Source organism: Chionomys nivalis, chromosome 10 (genome assembly GCF_950005125.1).
Source record: "Chionomys nivalis chromosome 10, mChiNiv1.1, whole genome shotgun sequence".
Classification (NCBI taxonomy): domain Eukaryota; kingdom Metazoa; phylum Chordata; class Mammalia; order Rodentia; family Cricetidae; genus Chionomys; species Chionomys nivalis.
This window is the reverse complement of record NC_080095.1, coordinates 40,623,049-40,646,583: the sequence shown is the minus strand read 5'-3', so window position 1 is coordinate 40,646,583 and position 23,535 is coordinate 40,623,049.

Here is a 23,535-nt window from a genome sequence, read left to right as displayed (position 1 = left end):
CTCGAACTCACAGAGATCCGCCTGCCTCTGCCTCCCGAGTGCTGGGATTAAAGGCGTGCGCCACCATCGCCCGGCTGTTGTTTCTTGAGATAGGGTTTTCCTGAAGTTTTTTTGGTGCCTGTCCTGGAACTTGCTCTGTTAAAGCAAGTACTGGGGTGAGGGACCTTTCTTTCTGCTGTCTGAAGATCTGACCACTGAAGCTGATGAAACATAGAGTATAGAATAAACAGATTGACAGGGGAAAATGCACACACATTTATTTATTGTGTGCATGGACAGATCAGGGGGATGAAACTGAGCACCCAGTATCCCAGTGGGATTCAGCTTCCATTCTCCCCTCGTGGGAGAGGGGAGTGAGCAGTGCTGGTGGTTTCTGAGAAAGAACGAATTATACCTAGGGGTCTAGACAACAGCCTAAGAACAGGTGCCTCTGGACTCTGGGTCCCTGTCAAGTGCAAGCTCCTTTCCCAAGAGCGAATCTTGCTATTTGGTGAAATTACAGAGAGGGCTCAGGACAACTGTGCTTTTTCTAAAAGACTCCCCTAAGTCAGAGAAAGAGAGGTGAGAGATAGGGGTCAGGAGAATGTGAGAGGCATTGAGTTCTGAGACCATTTTAAAGTTTGTATGTTTTCTCCTCAGATTTGAATATCTTTTGAAATATGACATCAAAATTTATTTATTTTTCTTTCTTTCTTTTTTATTTTTTGCGGTTTTCAGGACAGGGTTTTTCTGTGTAGCTCTGGCTGTCCTGGAATTTGTCCTGTAGACCAGGCTGGCCTTGACTTGAGAGATATCTGCCTGCCTCTGCCTCCCAAGTGCTGGAACTAAAGTCATGCACCACCACTGCCATTTTGATGTGCACTGTGACATCAAAATTTCTACTACATGTGAAAAAAAATGTTTCTGCCTCTTTGATACCACTGTGGGATTGTTACTAACAGGCCCCCAGACCTCAGAACAACTGATTCCATGATGGCCGTATCATTCAGGCCGTAAAACTCAGCATGTAGACAACACCACCTGCCAAAATGAAAACAAAGACGTAATCCACCCAAGTCCATAGTTCTGGGAAAGGCTCTAAATGTTCTAGCCTGGCTTTTTGGCTTCTGTAGTTCCACTTCTGACTAACTGTTCCTGCTAACTGAGGTGTGTCAACCCAGGATATGATTTAGTGTTTAAAAGCTCTCCCTGAGAAAGGCTTGGAGCTACACTGGGGTCCCGGACACACTAGTGCACGCATGTGGAGATAAGAGACAACTTTGGGGTCAACTCCCTCCTTTCATCGTGTCGGTTCTGGGGGTGGAGTTCAGGCCTGGTGGCAGGTGTCTCTCCTAAGTGGCTTCTCCAGTTCTGACCCTGCTTTTTGAGAGAGCATCTCTCATTGGCACGGAGCCCACCAGCTAAGCTGACTGGCCAGCAAGCCCTACCTCCCCAGCAGGATCACACAGGTGTCCATGATGTCTGACTTTTTAACTTGAATTCTAGGAATTAAATTTAAGTCCTTGGGTACGGAGCAGGCACCTTGTAAGACAGCCATCTTCAAAGTCTTCATTACTTTGAACCCGTCCTCACTTAAGTTCTCAGGACACTGGCAGAATGAAGTCACGTCCTTTTTCAGAATCTAAGATGAATGGCCCCTAGCCCAGCTCCCAAGAGAGTTTTTGTCACTCTGAAAATGTCTGATCTGGGCTTCCAGCATCCATGTTTCTCCCCAAAGTCTGGTCTTCTAAACTCTCCTGAGTGGACAGTCTAGTTCTGCTCACAGCATCCAACAGTTCCCATAGTCCCCTAGCAAAACGGAGGCCGTGAACCGCACCATGAGTCTTAGAGCAGCAACTGTTCAGTAGCTTCCTCTCAGCCCCACTTCCCTGTGTTGGTTCCTTTGTTGTCGTTGTGCCCAAATACACGACAAAAAGCAACTTAAAGGGCAGAGGGTCTGTCCTGGCTTATCTTCTGAGAGGATACAGGCCATCACGAGGAAAGACTGGTCACACTGCATCCAGGGTCAGAAAGCAGGCAAAGATTAACCTACTTTTTTTATATCATTTTGTTGTTTGTTTTTTTTAAAAGATTTATTTACTTTTTATGTACACAGTATTCAGCCTCCTTGTATGGCTGCAGTCCAGAAGAGGGCACCAGATCCCGTATGGTTGCTGGGAATTGAACTCAGGACCTACTGAAAGAGCAGTCAGTGCTCTTAACCTCTGAGCCATCTCTCCAGCCCTTGTATTTTTTTTTTTTTTTTTTTAAGAAAGGGGTTCACTATGTCACCCTGGCTAGCCCGGGACCTGTTATATATACAGCAGGCTGCCTACAAACTCACAGAGATCCACCGTCTTCGGTCTCCTGAGTGCTGGGATTAAGGGTGTATGGCTATTTCTTTAATCTTAAAACATTTTTGTGTGTGTATGTGTGTGTGTGTGTGTGTGTGTGTGTGTGTTGAATCCAGAACCTGGCACATACATCTCCTACCCTGAGCTTTGTTTTTGTTTTGTTTTTTTAATTTCAAAGTACTCAATATGCCAAAGTACCAGACTTAGGGTATCCTTTTCTAAACCCCAAACGCACACCGTTGTGTGAGAACAACGGCATATGCTGCAAGCAGCCTGCTTTTATTTCCCTCTTCTCTCCCCAGTTAGCGGAGGCGCTCTGGCATTCCTTCAGCCGCATCGACTTTTACTTCACGCGTTGACTCCAGAAAGAACAAGATGGCAAAGGGGCTAGAGGTCAGCCAACTTGAGAAGCCCTGTTTTTACTAGGCTGGATTTTAAGTCTGGACAGCGATCATGATGCGACATAAGAAGAGTGAACACAGCCGTGCCAGGGCAGAGAGAGAAGCAGGGGCCGGTCACACCACCTCCCGCTTGAGAGACCAACATGAAGACTGTCCTAATGGGCTGGAAGGCCTATAGCAGTCCCTCTTAAAGTACCTCCCTCGGTGTGGGACGGGCAGCTGAGCTGAAGATGTGTTCTTCGGCCTCTCTCTGAGAGGACACCTGATTCCTGGGAGAAAGCCGATTTGTTCAATCCATTTCCACCTGTGACAGGGACAAAAGCTTTTGGAATAAATTAGTCAGTCTTCCATTCCCAATCCAATCCCTTCCCCAACTTCTTGAGGAAACTCTTGGTCTGTGAGATGCCACCAGGAGTGAGCCAGAGTAGGGGCAGGGTGGGGACAGTAGTGTACCAAGAGCCCGCAGGGGGTGGAGACTGAAGCTCCGCAGACAGATGTAAGCAAAGCCTTGTGGGTGAAACTACGGGGCCAGAGAACTTTCCGTAGCTTCTTTCCCAGTTGACTCAGTTGAAGAAAAGCCTAGCTGCTTGCAAGACTGCTGGAGACAGGGCCGTGCTGCTTTTGATCACGATACAATAGCCCAGATCTTACGGAAGGAAATGGGGGCTCAGAAGTATTTGGGTCATATTCATGGGCCTCTCTTTATCTTCATCAGCAGCATCTGATACGTAAACATTTGTTCTTCGGGGATGACTGTACGGGACGTACTATTACTGAAGGGGTGGGGGTGTAGCTCAAGGGTGAAGCACTTGCCCCGAATGTGCGAGGAACTGGGACCCATCCCCACCACCAGAAAAGCAGAAATTGAAAGCCTCGAATCCGGGAGACCCCCTCAGGACTTTCTAGCAAACACTGCCAGACGCCTGCTCTGTTCTAGGGCTTACAGCTGCGTGTAGGAGTATTGTCCCTTCCCCCAGATGATGTAACCTAAGGATGTGAGTGCAAGGTCTTCCTTCAGGAAGGACCCTAGCAAGCCTCAGGGGGAGCCTGAGGAATGCAGGTACAGAAGCTGGTCACACCAAAAGAGGGGCGGGGTGGGGGGCACGGAGCAGCAACAAATGTGAGGCCTGCAGGGCAGTCCAGCTGCTGCTTCATGCTGCCTCTCAACATCACTCAGGACCTTCCTGTAGGCAAGCCTCACTCTTGGCGCACTTGTGTGTGCATGTGTGTGTGTGTCTGGTGTGTGTGTCTCTGTGTGTGCGTGTGTGTGTGTGTGTGTGTGTATGTGTCTGTATGTGTGTCTGTGTGGCAGGTGGTGGATGTGTTCAGGGAGATATAGTTCCAATGAAGCCAGATGAAGACAATTGTTCTCTGAACCTCAGAGAGTAAGCTCTGAGCCCACAGTCAGGACTGTTTTCCATACCAGGGACTGCTGCCAGGCCGATAGAGTACTTAACCAGCCATTCTTGGTGCTTCCTACCTGGGAATCTTGGAATCAGGCAAAGATTCCATGATCTTCCTGAGTCCAAGCTGGAGATGTCCTTCTGACACCAATGCTGTTACTGTGATCACGCTGTGACTGCTCAGAAGCTCAGTTCTGGGGACATCTTTGTTCCGGCCTGGAAACCAAGACTGGATGCCATTCTAACTTAACTCCCTTGAGCCCCTTCCCTTTCTGTTCCTTGATCTATATCCTCCCAGGACTTGGTTAATAAGAACCAAAAAGACATTTTGCCTTTCACAACCCTTCTCTAGGGCAATAAAACATAAACCTCCTGCTTGATGGGAAATATAAAATGTTGGCTAGAGGGCCATAAATTAATCATTCGAGTTCCATCCAGGCACCCTGCCTGCAGTGGCTCCTTCCTTTGTCTCATGGGGACCCTAAGTGGTAACAGCAGCTGGGGCTGAAGGACAGCCTCCACCTCAGCTGCCACCTCTCTCTCTCTCTCTCTCTCTCTCTCTCTCTCTCTCTCTCTCTCTCTCTCGGCTTTTCCCTGTTGCACTGAGTCAATGGGCTGGGGAGGATCTGACAATATCAGTGTGAAGCCTCTGTTGCTAGGAGACCCCTTGAGAAAACGATGCTTCTGATTGCACACAGCAATATTGCAGGTGTCCTGAGCCTGGAACGCTTTCCTTCCTCCCTCTGGGACCACATCATCAGAACTGCCAATAAGTCTGCTTAATAGCGCGCGCACGCGTGCGCACACACACACACACACACACATACACTTTCCACCTCTAACAATAACAATACAGCCCCTCAGCCACAAGCTCTAGTAAGAAATATCTGAGCAGCAAAGCCTACTTGGAGATTACAAATAACAGAGGTGATGGGATGTGGGAAACATCACCTCTAGATATGGTCCCTTGGAAGGCCACTGTCCCTGTCCCTCACCTTCCATCCCTAGAGTAGCCTGTAAGATGACTGGCTTCCTTTCCACCCTGCACCCCTCCCCCAGAAGGTTTGCATGTGCTCTCTCTTTCCCTTGTCTCTGAAGACAGAAATACAAGAAAAAACCTGAACAAGTGAACCGTTTGTTGCCCAGTTTGCTATCAAAGATTACTACCTCCCTGGGGGGCTGGAGAGATGGCTCAGTGGTTAAGAGCACTGACTGCTCTTTCAGAGAAACCGGGTTCAATCCCCAATACCCACATGGCAGCTCACAACTGTCTGTAACTCCAGTTCCAAGGGATCCAACACCCTTAGACAGGCAAAACCAATGAACATGAAATAAAAATAAATAAATCATTAAAAAAAATCACCTCCCTGTGTCCTCTAATTATAATCCTGCACAGCTGTCCATAAAAAGTCTCTCAGACGGGTGTGGTGGGTGGCACACGCCTTTAATCCCAGCACAGAGGCAGAGGCAGGCAGATATCTGGATTTGAGGCCAGCAGTCTGTAGATCAAGTTCCAGGACATACAGGGCTACACAGAGAGATCCTGTCTTGAAAAAACAATAGGTAGATAGACAGACAGACAGGTAGATAAATAATAGCTGATATATATCCTTCTGTATATGTGTTGCTTTTATTGGTTGATGAATAACTTGTTTTAGCCAATGGCTTAGCAGAGTAAAGCCAGGCAGAAAATCCAAACAGAGATACAGAGAGTAGGCAGAGTCAAGCAGATGCCATGTAGCTGCCAAAGGAGAAAAATGCCAAAACATGACCGGTAAACCACAGCCTCATGGTGATACACAGGTTAATAGAAATGGGTTAATTTAAGATGTAAGAGCTAGCTAGGAATGTGCCTGAGCCATTGGCCAAACGATAATGTAGTTTCTGTGTGATTATTCGGGTCTGGGCAGCCAGAAACAAAAGCACAGTCCATTTTACAAATAACCTTTCTTGAGTTGGTTGCCCACTTGCTTCCACACCTAATGACCTGAGTTTAATCCCTGGAACCACATGATAGGAGGAGAGAACTGATTCATACAAGTTGTTCTGTGACTTCCACACATGTGCTATGCGTGGCATGTGTGTCTACACACCCAAAAATACAATAAGCAAATACAATTATTTTTATTTTACTCAAAAAACATAGGACTTAGAAAAATCAAGCAGGTACTGACCTGGAACTTCCTCCTTCCTGACTAACTTCATAGTCCTGGAAGATGCTACGCAGGTTGGTGGGGGAGAAAAGTCTTCAACAGTCTGACCCAGCTATGAATCCTGCAAGCTATAATTACAGTCATATGCAAGATATGCCCACTGGTAGAGCTGGGCAGTGGTGGCGCATGCCTTTAATCCCAGCACTCGGGAGGCAGAGGCAGGCGGATCTCTCTGAGTTCAAGGCCAACCTGGTCTACAAGATCTAGTTCCAGGACAGGCTCAAAAGCTACAGAGAAACCCTGTCTTGAAAAACTAAAAAAAAAAAAAAAAATCCCCACTGGTGCAATAGCAACATGAAGATGATAGAGATAACCAACTGCTTTTTTTTCTTTGTTTTTTCGAGACAGGGTTTCTCTGTGTAGCCCCAGCTGTCCTGGAACTCTCTCTGTAGACCAGGCTGGGCTCAGACTCACAGAGATCTGCCTGCCTTTGGCTCCTGAGTGCTGGGATTAAAGGCATGCACCACCACGCCACCACCACCCAGCACCAACTGCTTTCTGATTGGTCTTCAGGCCTGAGGGAGGGAAGCTGTGTCTGGTACTGTAAATCTGTCCAACAGCCTAAGGCTGGAAAGCTCATAGGGTCTCAGGGAGAACCAACTGCTACTGTTCTGATAGACAGACAGAGCACCAAACTGTAGTCTAAACATGATCTCCAGGCCCGTAGATTAGTGCAGCTCTCAGTGCCATCAGAGAAGCATCTTGGTGTAATGGACAGAGGTTAATACAGAGACACCTGGTCAGAGTGCAGAGAACAAGTGTTTGCGGAGTTCTCAGTCGTCAATGCAATATTTATATCACATCTCTCCCCACAAAGCTCAGAAATCATTGCAGAGGGGGAAGAACTTAAAGGTTGAGGAGGGCTGGGGCAAAAGAGTGTCCTCTGGACTAGACAGGATTATTAGACTCATTGAACTTGCAGCAGCTATGGCTGCTTTCCCACGACCGAGCCAGTAAACTCTCCAGCGTGGGTGACAGAGGGGCATATGGGGCCCCACCCCCAGCTGAAGAGATATTGAGAGCTGATGGTTGCTAGGGGAGGGGAGTCAATTATTCTCTAAGAGTGTGATCCCAGCTGGGCGATGGTGGCACACACCTTTAATCACATACCTGTAAGATGTCCTTGTTGACAGCAGTTGTGTCCAAGGGGATGTCCACAGAGGATAACACTGTGGACACGGGATGATTGGAGCTATACACTTTCACAAAGGACTTGATCTTTGATAGCCTGGCGATTTTCTTCTTGCCCGTGGCAGCTGCCACTCTTCAGGAATAGCGGTCCATTTCAGCGACCAGGCCATGACTGTAAGGGTGGTCTGAGATGCCATCACCAATGCTCTTCCTGATGTCAGCACTGCATCCAGTCCGTGTAGCACCCACCAGGACCAGCAGCACTTTCCCAGGCTCCATGGACTTGTCCATCTGGACAGCAAGCAGCTGGCCCCCAGCAGAAAGGCAGAATAAAAACTCTTAGAAACCTACTCAGCACAGGAGGCTCCAGCACACACAGAAAGCAAAGCAAAACAATAAAACGCTCACATCTGTATTCATGCACTGGTCCTCTTTGGTTATGTATCTGTCATTTGGTTTTTCTTCCACAGCATTCAAGAAGTGGCTTCTTGGCAATCCTGTTTCTGAACATAGAGGCTTCAGCGAAAGTTCTTCCTGAGAGTAACCTTCAATCACTGCCAAGGACTTTTGCGCAGGTTGTATTTTAGACGTCGTTCTGGCCATCTTTTTCTGTTTGCTCCATCCCTGTGCTGAATAGTTCTGTCTGCTTGACACAAGTTAAAGTCATCAGGGAAGAAGGAATCTTAAGTCAAGAAAATGACTCTATAGAGTTTAGCCTATGGGCAAGTCTGCAGGGCATTTTCTTTTCTTTCTTTTAAAGATTTATTTATTGTATATACAGTATTCTGCCTGCAGGCATGCCCGCAGGCCAGAAGATGGCACCAGATCTCATTACAGATGGTTGGGAGCCATCATGTGGTTGCTGAGAATTGAACTCAGGACCTTTGGAAGAGCAGGCAGTGCTCTCAACCACTGAGCCATCTCTCCAGCCCTGCAGGGCATTTTCTTGGTTAATGATTGATATGGGAGGGCCCAGCTCCTTGTAGGTGGTGAATTCCTGAACAGGAGGTCCTGGGTGTTCTAAGAAAACAAGCTAAGCAAGTCAAGAGGAGCAAGCCAGGAAGCAGCACCCCTCCATGGCCCCTGCATCACTTCCCACCTCCAGGTTCCTGCACTGACATCCTTGAATGATGGACTACAAGCCATGAAACAAACTCTTTCTTTTCAAAGTTACTTATGGATATGGTTTTGTGGTGTTTTACCACAGCAAAAGAAACCCTAAGATGCTGGGCAGTGGTGGCGCACTCTTTTAATCCCAGCACTCGGGAGGCAGAGGCAGGTGGATCTCTGTGAGTTTTAGGTCAGCCTGGTCTACAGAGCGAGTTCCAGGACAGTCAATGACACACAGAAACATCCTGTCTCAAGAAAACAAAAAACAAAACAAAAACCAAAAACCAGTGAATAACAACTAAACCCCAAAACAAAAAACCAAACAAGTCTTGTTTTGCAAATAAGTGCAAAAGTTCCTCCGAAATTAGTCACAGAGGCCAGACATGTGAGGCTTATGTAATTATCTTCAGCTACAGAAGAAGCAGGAGTCTGGGGCTTCTGGGAGGTGCTGGAGAGAAATTTTGGGAAGCAGCAGGAGAAAATGAACGGCGAGCAAAGGTCACACACTTCATGCCTGCGTAAGGCTCTCAGGTGAAGATGCTGCCTCCGAGTAACTCTCTGTGTTGTGCAGATACCTTAGCTCATAGGAGGTCCATTTCCTCCAGAAAAGGAAAGCAATCCAGTGAGTTAAGCGGGAGGTAATGAGCTTTTCCTAAATTGACTGGTTGGTTCTCAGTTTTCTTGAGCTCAAAATAATCAATATTCCAAAGTAGTTTATTTGTGGGTGGCATATTCTGAATCCCTTCTGGAGCATTTCCTGATTCAGTCATTTTTCCTTGTAAGCAATTATGGGCACCATTCTGAGGAGATATTTAAGTGATAATTTGGGTAGAATCTTCAACTATTTTTAGATATTTTCTTGTTTTCACTATTTTATGTGTATGGGTATTCTGCCTGCTCGTATGATTGTGTACCACGTGAGTGCCTTGTGCCCACAGAGGACAGAAGATGGCATTGGGTTACCTAGAACTGGAGTTACAGACTGTTGTGCGCTGCCATGTGGGTGCTAGGAATCAAACCCAGGCCATGTTTAGGAGCAGCCAGTACTATTAACTGCTGAGCCTCTCGTCAGTCCCAATCTTCGACTGTCTTTGTACCTATGTGTAATCTCTACATCTTTTGTAAAACTATCTCTTGTTGTAATAAACACTGAAACAGAATGTGACATTGTTTTTCGCTCTTCATAAAGTTAAGTATCATTATACATTGTTAAGTCAATTATTTATTAGTTGGTTATTATAAATTCTATAGCATATGGTAAGTCAAAAAATGATTTGCTAATCAGGTTGATTTTAGTTTTTCAAAAAAAATTTGTTGTGTGTTGGTGAATACCTTTAAATTCAGCACTCAGGAGGCAGAGGCAGGTAGATCTCTGTGAGTTCGAGGCCAGCCTAGTTTACATTTTGAATTCCAGCCCAGCCAGACTACGTAGAGAGACTGTCTCCAAAAACAAACAAAAATGATCTGCCTGTTTTTTTAAGGTTTTACTTATTGTTATTATTATTATTATTATTATTATTATTATTAATGTCTCTATGTGCCTGCTTGAGTTTATATGTATATGTATCACGTGTGTTCAGGTGGCCCATTGAGGCTAGATGGTGTTGGATCCCTGGAACTGGGGTTACAGGTGTTTGTGAGCCACCTAGTGTAGGTGCTGGGAACTGAATTCCAGACCCCTGCAAGAAAAGTAAGTGCTCTTTGACCGTTGAGTCATCTCTCCTGCTGCCAAAACTTCACTTTTGAAAGATAAATATCTATGTTTGCACTCTCCCACTGCATATTGAGTTTATTTGGGTTTTATTTTAGAATGGGATTTTGGTTTGTTGCCCTGGCTAGTTCTGGACTTCTGGGCTCAGGTGAGCCTCTTGCCTTAGCCCTCCCAGGAAGTGGGACGGTAGGTAGGTAGGTAGGTAGGTAGGTAGGTAGGTAGGTAGGTAGGTGCTGGTGAGTTCCCCAGAGGGACTAACTTTTCATTACCTAAGCACAGCTGAGTAGACATTGAACATCTTGTGTAACTCAGTCTCTGGTTTCCTCCCGTTCCTGGAGATCATGCTGGTTCAGAGCTCCAAACCCCTAATCACATGGTTGGTAAGGACAACCAGCTCCCCATGGAGAGAGCCCTCATTGTTTTAGCATAAACTCAGGGCTGATTCAAGGGACTAATGACTGCTAATGCCTAGTATCCCCTGCATTCAGGAAGCCGAGGCAGAAGGATCTTTAGGTCAAGGCCAGCTTGGGTTACATAGCTAGACCTTGTCTTACACATATCTCCAGATCGTAATAGCAACAAGAGTAGCAACAAAGATAGCTCCTTTATTGGGAAAGTACAGAGGTTTGTGTGCTTCCTCCTAGAAATCAGATACAAATTCACAATCCTCCTGCCTCAGACACCTGCTATTAGGATTTTACAGGCACCTTATACCCATCCCAATTTCATTATATATACTTTGTTTTCCTTTTTTTTTTCTTTTTTTCTTTTTGGTTTTGTTTTTCTGAAACAGAGTTTCTCTATAGTTTTGGAGCCTGTCCTGTAGTCCTGTAGATCAGGGCTGGCCTCAAATTCACAGAGATCCACCTGCCTCTTATCTCCCGAGTGCGGGGGTTAAAGGTGTGTGCCAACACTGCCCGACTTATTTATGTTTTTTTTGAGACAGGGATTCTCTGTGTAGCCCTGGCTGTCCTGGAACTCGCTCTGTAGACCAGGCTGACCTCGGACTCACAAAGATCCTCCTGCCTCTGCACCACACATTCATTCATTTACTGCAGTATAAAGTTTTATGATTCTTTTACGGTAGATATAGTAGCAAAAATAAAGTATAACCAAAAAAGTAGAAAAACATAATAAGTAAACATGGTAAAATATAATAGTTTTTGAAAAGTAAAATATAATAACTTGAAAGAGTTCTGCAAAATATTTCCTGGCAGAGATGGTGACTGTCTTGGGAATGCACTCTGAAGTACACAGCAGGCAGTTTTTCTCTGTTGTGACGATGACCTGAGATTAAGAGTTTAAGGGAGTAGACTGGTTTAGGCTCAGGTAGTCAGTTTTAGTGGCAGGTGCCTTCATCCATCGAGTCCAAATTCCTTGTTTCGAAGTTTATTTCAGTTTCCAGAACACATTCTGGTTTTTTTTTTTTTTTTTTTTTTTATCTCCAGACTTGCATACGCAATTTTCTCATAGTCTAGGTCAGCTTTTCTTGTTTTTCAGACAGGTTCTCACTGTAGCCTACAATGACTAGAATTCATTGTGTAGACCAGGTTGACCTCAAACTAGCAGCTGTCCTTGATACCCAGCTTTAGCCAACACCCATCTGCAACCCGTTCCTCCTGCTTTCTGTAACTGCTAATCCAATTTGGCCTAATGTCTTTCCTATTTAGTCTGACACCATTTCCTCTGAGAGCTCTTTGTGTCCTCATATCCTCTCTTCCGTCAGTGCTGCCTTGTCAGGGTCAGCTCTCTTCTGACGTGTTCCCATAATACCCTGTGCATGGTAGTGAGCTGCTGAGCTATGGTTATTTCATATTCTGAAAGTATTCCTAAAATACTTTAATTGCTAAAACTATCTTAGGTCAATTGGTCTCTGGTCACTTAGACCAGCCATAAATTCCTAAAGAAGGCCAGAGCCAGAGACCTCTGCAGGTCTGGGCCCAAGCCAGGAACCTCTGCATGTGCAGGCCCAGGCCAGGGACATCTACAGAAATAGGCCTGAGGCAGCAACCTCTGTCAGAGCAGGCCTGAGGGAGCAAACTCCACAGGAGCAGGTCCAAGGGAGTAATTGCTGTGGGAGTAGGCTGAACAATAGACCTCTCCAGGTCCAGGAGAGAGTTTGGGACCTCCGAAGGAGCAGGTCTTAACCAGAGTCCACTGTGGGACCAGGCCCAAGCCAGGGACATCTGTGGGAACAGGCCTGAGCCAGCTACCTCAGCTGGAGCAGGCCCTAGGAGTGAACTCCACAGGAGCAGGCTTGACACAGTGATCCCCACTGGAGAACCAGATTTAATCAATATTTAGCTTCAAACCCAGCCTTACACAAAGTACTAGAAGGAAAACACCAACCCAAGGAAGTTGGCTACACCAACAAAAACACAGACAATTGATGATCGCATTACAGAAAATCCCGAAGAAGGGAAAAACACACACAATGACATCATCACAATAAAAACTAAAATAATAGGAGCTGCAATCACTGATCATTAATATCCCTTAATATAAATGGATTCAGCTCACCTATAAAAAGACGCAGGCTGCCGGGCGGTGGTGGCGCACGCCTTTAATCCCAGCACTCGGGAGGCAGAGGCAGGCGGATCTCTGTGAGTTCGAGACCAGCCTGGTCTACAAGAGCTAGTTCCAGGACAGGCTCCAAAACCACAGAGAAACCCTGTCTCGAAAAACCAAAAAAAAAAAAAAAAAAAAAAAAAAAAAAAAAAGACGCAGGCTAACAGATTGGATATGAAAACAGAATCCATCCTTCTGTTGCATACAAGAAACACACCTCAATCTCAAAGACAGACTTCACCTCAGTGTAAAGGGTTGGGAAAAAAAAAAAAACTTTTCAATCAAATGGACCTAAGACAAGCTGGTACAGCTATCCTAATATCTAACAAAATTAACTTCAAACTAAAATCAATCAAAAGAGACAAAAAAAGACATCTCATATTAGTCACAGGAAAAATCAATCAAGAGGAAATCTCAATACTGAACACCTATGCCCTGAATACAAGGGCACCCTCATATGTTAAAGAAACACTTCTAAAACTTAAATCACACATTAATTCACACACACTAATAGTGGGAGACTTCTCACCATTGGACAGGTCTGTCAGACAGAAAATGAACAGAGAAATAAGGGAACTAACAGATGTTATGACTCAGATGGACTTAGCAGACATCTATAGAATATTCCATCCAAACATAAAAGAATATACCTTCTTCTCAGCACCTCATGGAACCGTCTCTAAAACTGACCACATAATCAGTAACAAAGCAAACCTCAACAGATACAAAAAATTAGAATAACTCCATATATCTTATCGGATCATTGTGGCTTAAAATTAGAATTCAAAAGAAACACTAATTCCAGAAAGCCCACAAACACATGGAAACTAAATAATGTTCACCTGAAGCATCAATGGGTCAAGGAAGAAATTAAAGACTTCCTAAAATTCAATGAAAATGACCACACAACATACCCAAATTTATGAAAACAATGAGAAAAGTTCATTGTTACAGGGAGGGGGCTGCTTGTTCTTCCCGGCCACCCAACTAGCTTACACCTGAAATAATCATACAGAAACTGTATTAATTAAATTACTGCTTGGCTCATTAGCTCTAACTTCTTATTGGCTAACTCTTACATATTAATTTAACCCATCTCCATTAATCTGCGTATGGCCACGAGGTCGTGGCCTACCAGCAAAGTTTCAGCATATCTATCTCTAGTGGCAGATCCATGGCGTCTCTCTCTGACTCTGCCTTCTTCCTCCCAGAATTCTGTTTAGTTTACTTCACCTAGCTCTGTTCCCCTACAGCTCTGTATAGCCCTCCTTTACACAGATGATAAATGGGCCGAGAAAGAAATCAGAGAAACATTACCCTTCACAATAGCCACAAATAGCATAAAATATCTCGGAGTAACTCTAACCAAACAAGTGGAAGACCTGTAAGACCAGAACGTTAAATCTTTGAAGAAAGAAATTGAAGAAGACACCAGAAAATGGAAAGATCTCCCATGCTCTTGGTTAGATAGAATTAACATAGTTAAAATGACAATCTTATCAAAAGCAATCTACAGATTCAATGCAATACTCAATGCAAAACTCTACTACAGAGCTACAGTACTGAAAACAGCCTGGTATTGGCATAAAAACAGACAGGTGGACCAATGGAACTGAATCGAAGACCCAGATATTAATCCACACACTTACAAACACCTGATTTTTGACAAAGAAGCAAAAAATATCAAATGGAAAAAAAGAAAGCATGTTCAACAAATGGTGCTGGCATAACTGGATATCAACATGTAGAAGAATGAAAATAGATCCATATCTACCACCATGCACAAAACTCAAGTTCAAATGGATCAAAGACCTCAACATAAAGACAACCTCATAGAAAAGAAAGTGGGAAGTACACTTGAACACACTGGCACAGAAGACCACTTCCTAAATATAGCCCCAGTAGCACAGATACTGAGAGAAACAATGAATAAATAGGACCTTCTGAAACTGAAAAGCTTCTGTAAAGCAAAGGACGTGGTCAAAAAGACAAAACGACAGCCTACAGAATGGGAAAAGATCTTCACTAACCCCACATCAGACAGAGGTCTGATCTCTAAAATATACAAAGAACTCAAGAAATTGGTCATGAAAAGAACAAATAATTCGATTTAAAAATGGGGTAAAGACCTAAACAGAGAAGTCTCAACAGAGGAATCTAAAATGGCTGAAAGAAACTTAATGAAATGCTCAATATCCTTAGCCATCAGAAAAATGCAAATCAAAACAACTCTGAGATTTTATCTTATACTTGTAAGAGTGGCCAAGATCAAAAACACTGATAACAACTTAAGCTGGAGATGATATTGGGTAAAGGGAACACTTCTGCATTGCTGGTGGGAATGCAAGCTGGTACAACCCCTTTGGATGTCAGTGTGGCGATTTCTCAGAAAATTAGGAAACAACCTTCCTCAAGACCCAGCAATACCACTTTTGGGTATATATCCAAAGGATGCTCAACCTTGCCACAAGGGCATGTGCTCAACTATGTTCATAGCAGCACTCTTTGTCATAGCCAGAACCTGAAAACAACCTAAATGCCCCTTGACTGAAGAAGGGATAAGGAAAATGTGGTATATTTACACAATGGAGTACTACACAACAGAAAATAATAATGACGTCTTGAGATTTGCAGGCAAATGGATGGATCTAGAAAACATCATATTGAGTGAGGTAACCCAGACCCAGAAAGACAAATATTATGTGTGCTCACTCATAAGTGGCTTTTAGACATAAAGCAAAGAAAAACCAGCCTACAATTCACAATCCCAGAGAACATAGACAACAATGAGGACCCTAAGAGAGACATATGTAGGGGCTGGAGAGATGGCTCAGAGGTTAAGAGCACTGACTGCTCTTCCAAAGATCCTGAGTTCAATTCCCGGCAACCACATGGTGGCTCACAACCATCTGTAACGAGGTCTGGTGCCCTCTTCTGACCTGCAGGCATACACACAGACAGAATATTGTATACATAATAAATAAATTTTAAAAAAGAATGCCTTTATTAAAAAAAAAGAGAGAGAGACATATGTATACCTAATCTACATGGGAAGAATAAAAAGACAAGATCTCCTGAGTAAATTGGGAGCATGGGGACCATGGGAGAGGGTTGAAGGGGAGGGGAGAGGAAAGGAGGGGAACAGAGAAAAATGCATAGCTCAACAAAATCAATAAAAATTTCCTAAACAATGTGTCCCTGACCTAAAAGTTCTGAGAGCCACCTGACCACTACTTACCTGTTGTCTCTTTGCTTTTGTAAACAAGGCTTGCTTACGGCAGATGCCCTAAGTAACTTTTCTGTATATGCCTCAATTGCAGTTTTTGCCTTTTTAAAACAAGAACAAGGGCTGGAGAGATGGCTCAGTGGTTAAGAGCACTGGATGCTCTTCTAGAGGTCGTGAGTTCAATTCCCAGCAACCACATGGTGGCTCACAACCACCTGTAATGAGCCCTCTTCTAGCACGTGGGCATACATGGAGGCAGAGTGTTGTATACACAATAAATAAATAAAAAAAAATAAATAAAAACAAGAACAAGGGGGCTGGAGAGACGGCTCAGAGGTTAAGAGCACTGACTGCTCTTCTAGAGGTCCTGAGTTCAATTCCCAGCAACCACATGGTGGCTCACAACCATCTGTAATGAGGTCTGGTGCCCTCTTCTGGCCTGAAGGCATACACGCAGGCAGAACCCGGTATACATAATTAATAAATAAGACTTAAAAAAAAAAGGAACAAGAACAAGAGTAGGATGGAGGACAGGTTGGGGGGGGGGGTCGGGAGAAGGGGAAGGAGGGAGAACTGGGGTTGGTATGGTTGTGAGACACCATGTGGGTGTCGGGAACCAAACCTGGGTCCTCTGCAAGAGTAGCCAGTATACCAGGCAGTGGCGGTGCTTGTCTTTAATCCCAGCAATCGGGAGGCAAAGGCAGGAGGATCTCTCTGAGCTCGAGACCAGCCTGGTCTACAGAGATAGTTCTAGGAGAAACCCTGCCTTGAAAACCCTAAAAAATAAAAAGAAAGAAAGAAAAGAGCAGCCAGTACTCTTAATTATTGAGCCATTTCCCAGCCCCTGTAATCTGCCTTTTCTATTCAACGTTATGCTTTGATATTTTAGATCTGGTGTCATGTTTATTACTAAACAACGGTGAATGAGTAGGAGGTGGGTTGAGGGGCAGAGAGCTTGCCTAGCATGTGCAAGGCCCTAGGTTCATCCCTAGCACCAGGAGGGTGGAAAGAAAGATGACTCAGAATAGTGAATAAGCTCTTTGTTTGCCTTTCTGTGCTGCTGTAATGGTGCACATGAACGTCCTGGCTGATGCTGTCATACTCTCAAGAGCATGAGCAATGCCAAGTAGAAAGGCAAATGTCAGACTTACTGGACCGCGCTCCAAAGTCACATCAGACACTGTGATGATGAGGTACAGTCACGCTGGTGGATCTGAGATCATCGATGCTCACAGAGTTGGGGAAATTGCAGTGAACCTTGCAGCAATGCTAAATAAATGTGGAGTGATTCAGCCCAGATTTAATGCACAGCTCAAACCCTTGGGAAAACGGCAGGAAAAAAAATCCATTCTCATCCATCAATTTGGCTGCATTGGATTGATAACCTCAGCTGACATTATGAAGCACAAAGAAGGGAGACACCAGGGAGGAATCCTGGGATTCATTGTTTAGGAATATAAAATAAACATTCAGATAAACCTCTTCCGTGTAAAGGAAGGGAAGAGGGAAGAGGAGGTAGAGGGGAAGAAAAGAAAGGAGGGATAAGCGTTTGGTTGACAATAAAAATAGGGATCAGTTATATGAGTATGGTCCATTATTAATTATTATAAAAGTCCCAGTTGTCTATCCATAGAAACCACACACACAGTCAAGCTCAGAGGTGATCAACACGTGACGGCAAATTTAATACTTTAGAAAAAACTTCTAAGAAAGGCAATTTTATTTAAGTAAATAGAAGGATCATTTGTGACAATCTACAAAAATGAAGTCATCACCTGTCTTGGGAGTTTAAGGCTAGTCTAAAAGACATTGAGAGTTCCAGGCCAGCCAAGGTGACAGCGATACACTGTCAAACAAGACAAAACAACAGCAACAACAACAACAACAAAAAACCCAACAAACAAACTATCAAAACGTAGGATCTCATTATGTAATCCGGGCTACCCTCAAACTCATATTCTCTTGCCTTAGCCTCCCAAGTGCTTAAGATTATAGGTGAGGCAGAAAAGCATAAGTTTAGCTCTCTGGAACTGTGCTTGGTTGGATTATATACAACATACGTGGCAACCTAGCTCCTTTACCTGCACATACTATACACACACACACACACACACACACACACACACACAAAGTGCATGTCCCTCTCTGAACAATGCACCTAGAATCTCACACCTACCCGAATTAGACTACAGTCTTCCTGACAATAGTCAGCTTCTTTGTCCCTGATGACAACTGTTTCTATTCAGATATATTCCCAGCATATCCTGGTACATGGTATATGTCAGGGGAGTGGTCTAACCTGATCTGGTTTGGGATACACATTCAAGACAAAACTATATCCTCATGTGAACTTTTAGGGAAAATATTCTATTCAATATCTTAAATCTGCATAAAATCTGATGCATTATGGCTAAGGCCATGCACAGTAGAAAAATTATTTTAAGATCTATATACTCTATCAATCAAAACAGAGAACCACACTCACTATACCCATTAGAAACTAAACTCGCCTTCTCTTGGCCTTTATAAAAGGATGCCCTTGAGCATCTGCTGCCCCTTGTGGTGCTTCCTGGTCTTCTTTATTCTGTTGCTTTAGATAAATTTCCCATGCTACTTGGCAATCTGTGTGGGGTTTATTTCAGTTCCTTGAATGAGAGTCCAAGAAACTGGAAACACCCCGCGCTGCCCAGCCTGAGCCACCACATCCAACTTCTCTTTTCCCTTCTTTTCTGTAATGTTGGGGTTGAATTAAGAGACATTTTCTCATTTTTTAAAAAATTTTCTTTTGCAGACATTCTCTTGGGATATACTTTTGTTTGTTTGTTTGTTTTAAGACAGATTCTCATTGTATCACCTTGACTGAACTGGAACTCACTATATAAGCCAGGTTGGCCTCGAGCTCATAGAGATTCATCTGCCTCTACCTCTCAGCAAAATGTGTGCACCATTAAACCCAGCTTGGGTACATCCCGAAATCTCAACTTTTTCTCTAGATTATTTGAGATCCAAAAATAAATGCATTAATCTTGTGATTATGGCTAACTGAAGAGATCAGCAAGTCCAAGCCCTTAAAAAATCAAAACTAGGGGCTGGAGATATGGCTCAGCGGTTAAGAACACTGACTGTTCTTCCCAGAGATCCTGAGTTCAATTCCCAGCAACCACATGGTGGCTCACAACCATCTGTAATGAGATCTGGTGCCCTCTTCTGGGGTGCAGGTATGCACACAGGCTTCTGAACACTGTATACATAATAAATAAATAAATCTTTAAAAAAATCAAAACTATAAAGATGTACAAGTTTCTCCTGAACAGTAATCTGTGCTCTGAAAATGGACCACAGGCATGAATGATCTGAGAAGGCTTTATGCCTGAAAAACTGCTGGACTCCTGGTAAGAATCTGAGAGTGTGAGATGTTCTGGCCTGGGTCTATTTCCATCCTACTTCCCCACAGCTCAGTGTGTAAAGGTTCTGCCAGGGTAGGGCATGCCTAGCATAGGTAACTTGCTGGGCAGTGGTGGCATATGCCTTTAACCCCAGGACTCGGAAAGCAGAGGTAAGTGAATTTCTGAGTTCGAGGTTAGCCTGGTCTACACAATGAGTTCTGGGACAGCCAGGGCTTATAGGCAGCTCTTCTGCAGTTGAAGGAAGTACAACATAGAAGTAAGGGCAATGTCCATACTCGGTAACTGTCAGCCAAAGTGATGTCTCTCAGGCAGGCCAGCAAAAAGGAGGTCAAGGTGCTGGATCTACTGCCCTGAGGCTACAGTGGTAGTAGATCTGCACGCTGCTGAGGGTGCATGCCTGTAAACAAAGCCCAAGCTCTGTTGACACTGGACTACACCTATATGATATTGATCCTAAAAGGTTTTTATTTGAGGTCCAATTTAAGAAATTAAGTGGGGGAAATGGAACATCAAACATTATAAAATTCCTTTAATGTCAGAAGAAAGACTGGCAAAGTAGTTCAGACACAGAGGACATGCGTGGCGCGTGCAATGACTTGGTTCAGTCCTCAGCACACAGGGGTGCTCACACAAGACAGAGGCATCCATCTTGCCCTGTTCTCCCTTCCTCCACCCCCTCCCACTTGATGTGGGGAAACAGCAGGTACAGGCATGGTTTTAGTCAGGGGCTGGCTTGCTCGTGAGCCTAACAGAGTCTTATGGAGAAGGTGCATGTGGAGCTGAGAGAGGATGCTTGTCTCCAGGAAACTGGACCTTCAGTTAATCTAACAGGTCCTGAATAGAAGGCCAGGGAAGAAAGCCTGGGACCAAATCTTTCTGTGTCTTTTCACGAGACCACAGCCTAGTTGGCAGTTTGACTGCAGAGACCTTTAATGGGGGTATCCAGCTAACAGTGAGCCTGGATTCCTGACTCAATTCTGAGTAATAAAAGTTGATTTTTTTTTTTTTGAGATAGGGTTTGGTGTGGGAAGTCCTTCTGTATATGTGTTGCTTTTATTGGTTAATGAATAAAGAAGCTGTGTTGGCCTGTGATAGGACAGAGTAGAGATAAGCAGGGTGTGTGGGGGGGAATAAACTGAATGCTGGGAGAAAGAAGGCAGAGTCGAGAGACACCATGGATCTGCCAGAGAGGAGAGATGCGAGCTGCCAGCTAGAACCTTGCCAGTAGGCCACAAGCCTCATGGCCTCATATATATAAATGAAAATAGGTTAAGTTTTTTTTTTTTTTTTTTTTTTTTGGTTTTTTGATACAGGGTTTCTCTGTGGCTTTGGTTCCTGTCCTGGAACTAGCTCTTGTAGACCAGGCTAGCCTTGAACTCACAGAGATCCGCCTGCCTCTGCCTCCCAAGTACTGGGATTAAAGGTGTGCGCCTCCACTGCCCAGCATATACTTTTATAATAATAATTTATGATAATGTATAAAGCAAATCCATGCAGACAAAAAGGAGATTGGTGGTTGCCAGGAGCTGGAAAAGGTACTTGTTAATAGAGAGTGATAAAAAAATATTATATGATCAGAAAATGTGGATAGTGACACACATTTTGGATATTCTAAAAACTGCTAGATTGTATAATAAGCAAAATTTGGTTTTTTGATTTGCTTTATTTTTCGAGACAGGGTTTCTCTGTGTTGCTTTGGAGCCTTCCTGGATCTCGTTCCATAGATCAGGCTGGCCTCATAGAGATCACTGATCGCCTGCCTCTGCCTCCCAAGTGCTAGGATTAAAGGTGTGTGCTACCATTGCCTGGTTTAGAATTTGTGCTGGAGAGATGCTCAGCAGTAAAAAGCACCTGTTACTCTTGTAGAGGACCTGGGTTTGTTTCCCAGCACCCACATGACAATTGATAATCATTCAGAACTCTATTTTCAGGGAATCCAATGCCCTCTTCTGACATCCAAGGGCATTATGTATGCATTTGGTGTACATACATACAAGCAAGCAAGACATTCAAACATATAAAATAATGTTAGATTTTGATATGTGAATCGATGTGGAATGCCCTTCTGTATATGTGTTGCTTTTATTGGTTGATGAATAAAGCTGTTTTGGCCAATGGCTTAGCAGAGTAAAGTCAGGCAGGAAATCTGAACAGAGATATAGAGAGAGAGCAGGTGGAGTCAGGGAGATGCCATATAGTTGGCAAAGGGGACAGATGCTGGAACTTTACCCGGGCACAGCCTCATAATCATACAAATGTGTTAATTTAAGATGTAAGAGCTAGCTAGGAATATGCATAAGGAGTGTTGTAATTAATATATTTTCCATGTGATTATTTGGGCCTGGGCAGCTGAGAAATGAATGAGCAGTCTCAGTCTACAGTGAATTACATGTCCATTAAAAAAATTAAACATATTATTTTAGTATTCTCTATTCTTAGGGACAGGGTTTCATTTGACAGCTCCCAATTGTCTCAAACTTGCAATCGTCCTGCTTCGGCTTCCAGAAGGTGAGGGCTACAGTGTGTGCCACCGTGCTTAGCTTTCTAGCACACGCACACACACATGCACACACGTATTTCCCCCCTTCTCCTACTTGTCTTTTTTCTTTTGGCGTGGGCACATATGTGTGTTGGTGGCCCAAGGTTGATGCTAGAAATTGTCCTAAAATGCCTTTTAACCTGACTCATTGAGAAAGGGTCTCTCAATCAAACTTAAAAGTTTTCATAGCCACTTTGCTCTGGGGATCCTCTGTCTTTGCCTGCTGGGCCTCCCTGGCATTTCTGTGAGTTCTGGGGATCTGAACGCTGGCCCTTACAGTTACATGCAAAGTACTTTAAGCACTGGACCATTTCTTACCAGCTAGAAGCATATGATTTTTGGACAAGATCTTACGAATATTCTACAACTGACATCTATCAAGCACCTTCTAGACCAGGACTAAACAAAAGGTGCTGGGAGACTGAGATAAGCAAAGCCAGCACAGGCGGATCTCTGTGAGTTCGAGGCCAGCCTGGTCTACAAGAGCTAGTTCCAGGACAGGCTCCAAAACCACAGAGAAACCTGTCTCGAAAAACCAAAAAAAAAAAAAAAAAAAAAAAAAAAAGCCAGCAACAACATAGACCTTCACTGTATTAGAGACCGAGGGAGAGGCAGGTGTGATTGCTTTAGAACATATGTTTGGATTCACATTTGTGTCATTATGAACAATTACCACTTTCCATGAAAGTATATTTATTTAGCATGAAATTATGTCTGATGCATGGAACGCCATGTATTAAGCAGGTTAGGCACACTTGGTTCTTCCTTCGGGTAATTTGCAATCTAAAGGAGATGACTACACAGGAAGTCAAATGAAGTCATTTTAATTTAGTGAATATATAAACACATCAGATTAAATGTTTATGTTTATTAGTAATGTTTGAGGGACACAGTACACACCATAGTTGTTTTTCAGTAGGTTGAGTGAGAAATGCTGATGCCTCCTTTAGCCTGGAAAACGTTTATCTCTGGAACTGGTTAAATGAAGAGAGAGGCAGCACAAAGATCCACGGAGGAGGAAGAAAGGGAATTCCCAACTTTCAGCAAATGTAGAGAAAAGAATTAGGTATTTGGTCTCCTTCAGGAACTTGTTCCTCCACTTTTTAGTTACTTGGTGCTTAACTGATACCCTCCATTTCCGCATTAATAAAATGGGCATGACAGGAACCCAGTTACAATGAAAGTAAAATCAAAGCCAGTGGTGGTGGCTCACACCTTTAATCTCAGCTTTCAGGAGGAAGAGGCAGGGGGATCTCTATGTATTTGAGGCCAGCCTGGTTTATACAATGAGTTCCAGGACAGCCGGGTCTATATAGGGCATCCTGATGCAAAACAAAACAAGCACAAAAATTAAATCTGGTGATGGAGGAGTTACTTTCATTTAATAAAGAAACTGCCTTGGCCCATTTATAGGCCAGCCCTTAGGTGGGTGGAGTAAACAGAGAGAATGCTGGGAGAAAGAAGCCGAGTGAGGAGTCGCCATGATTCTCCCA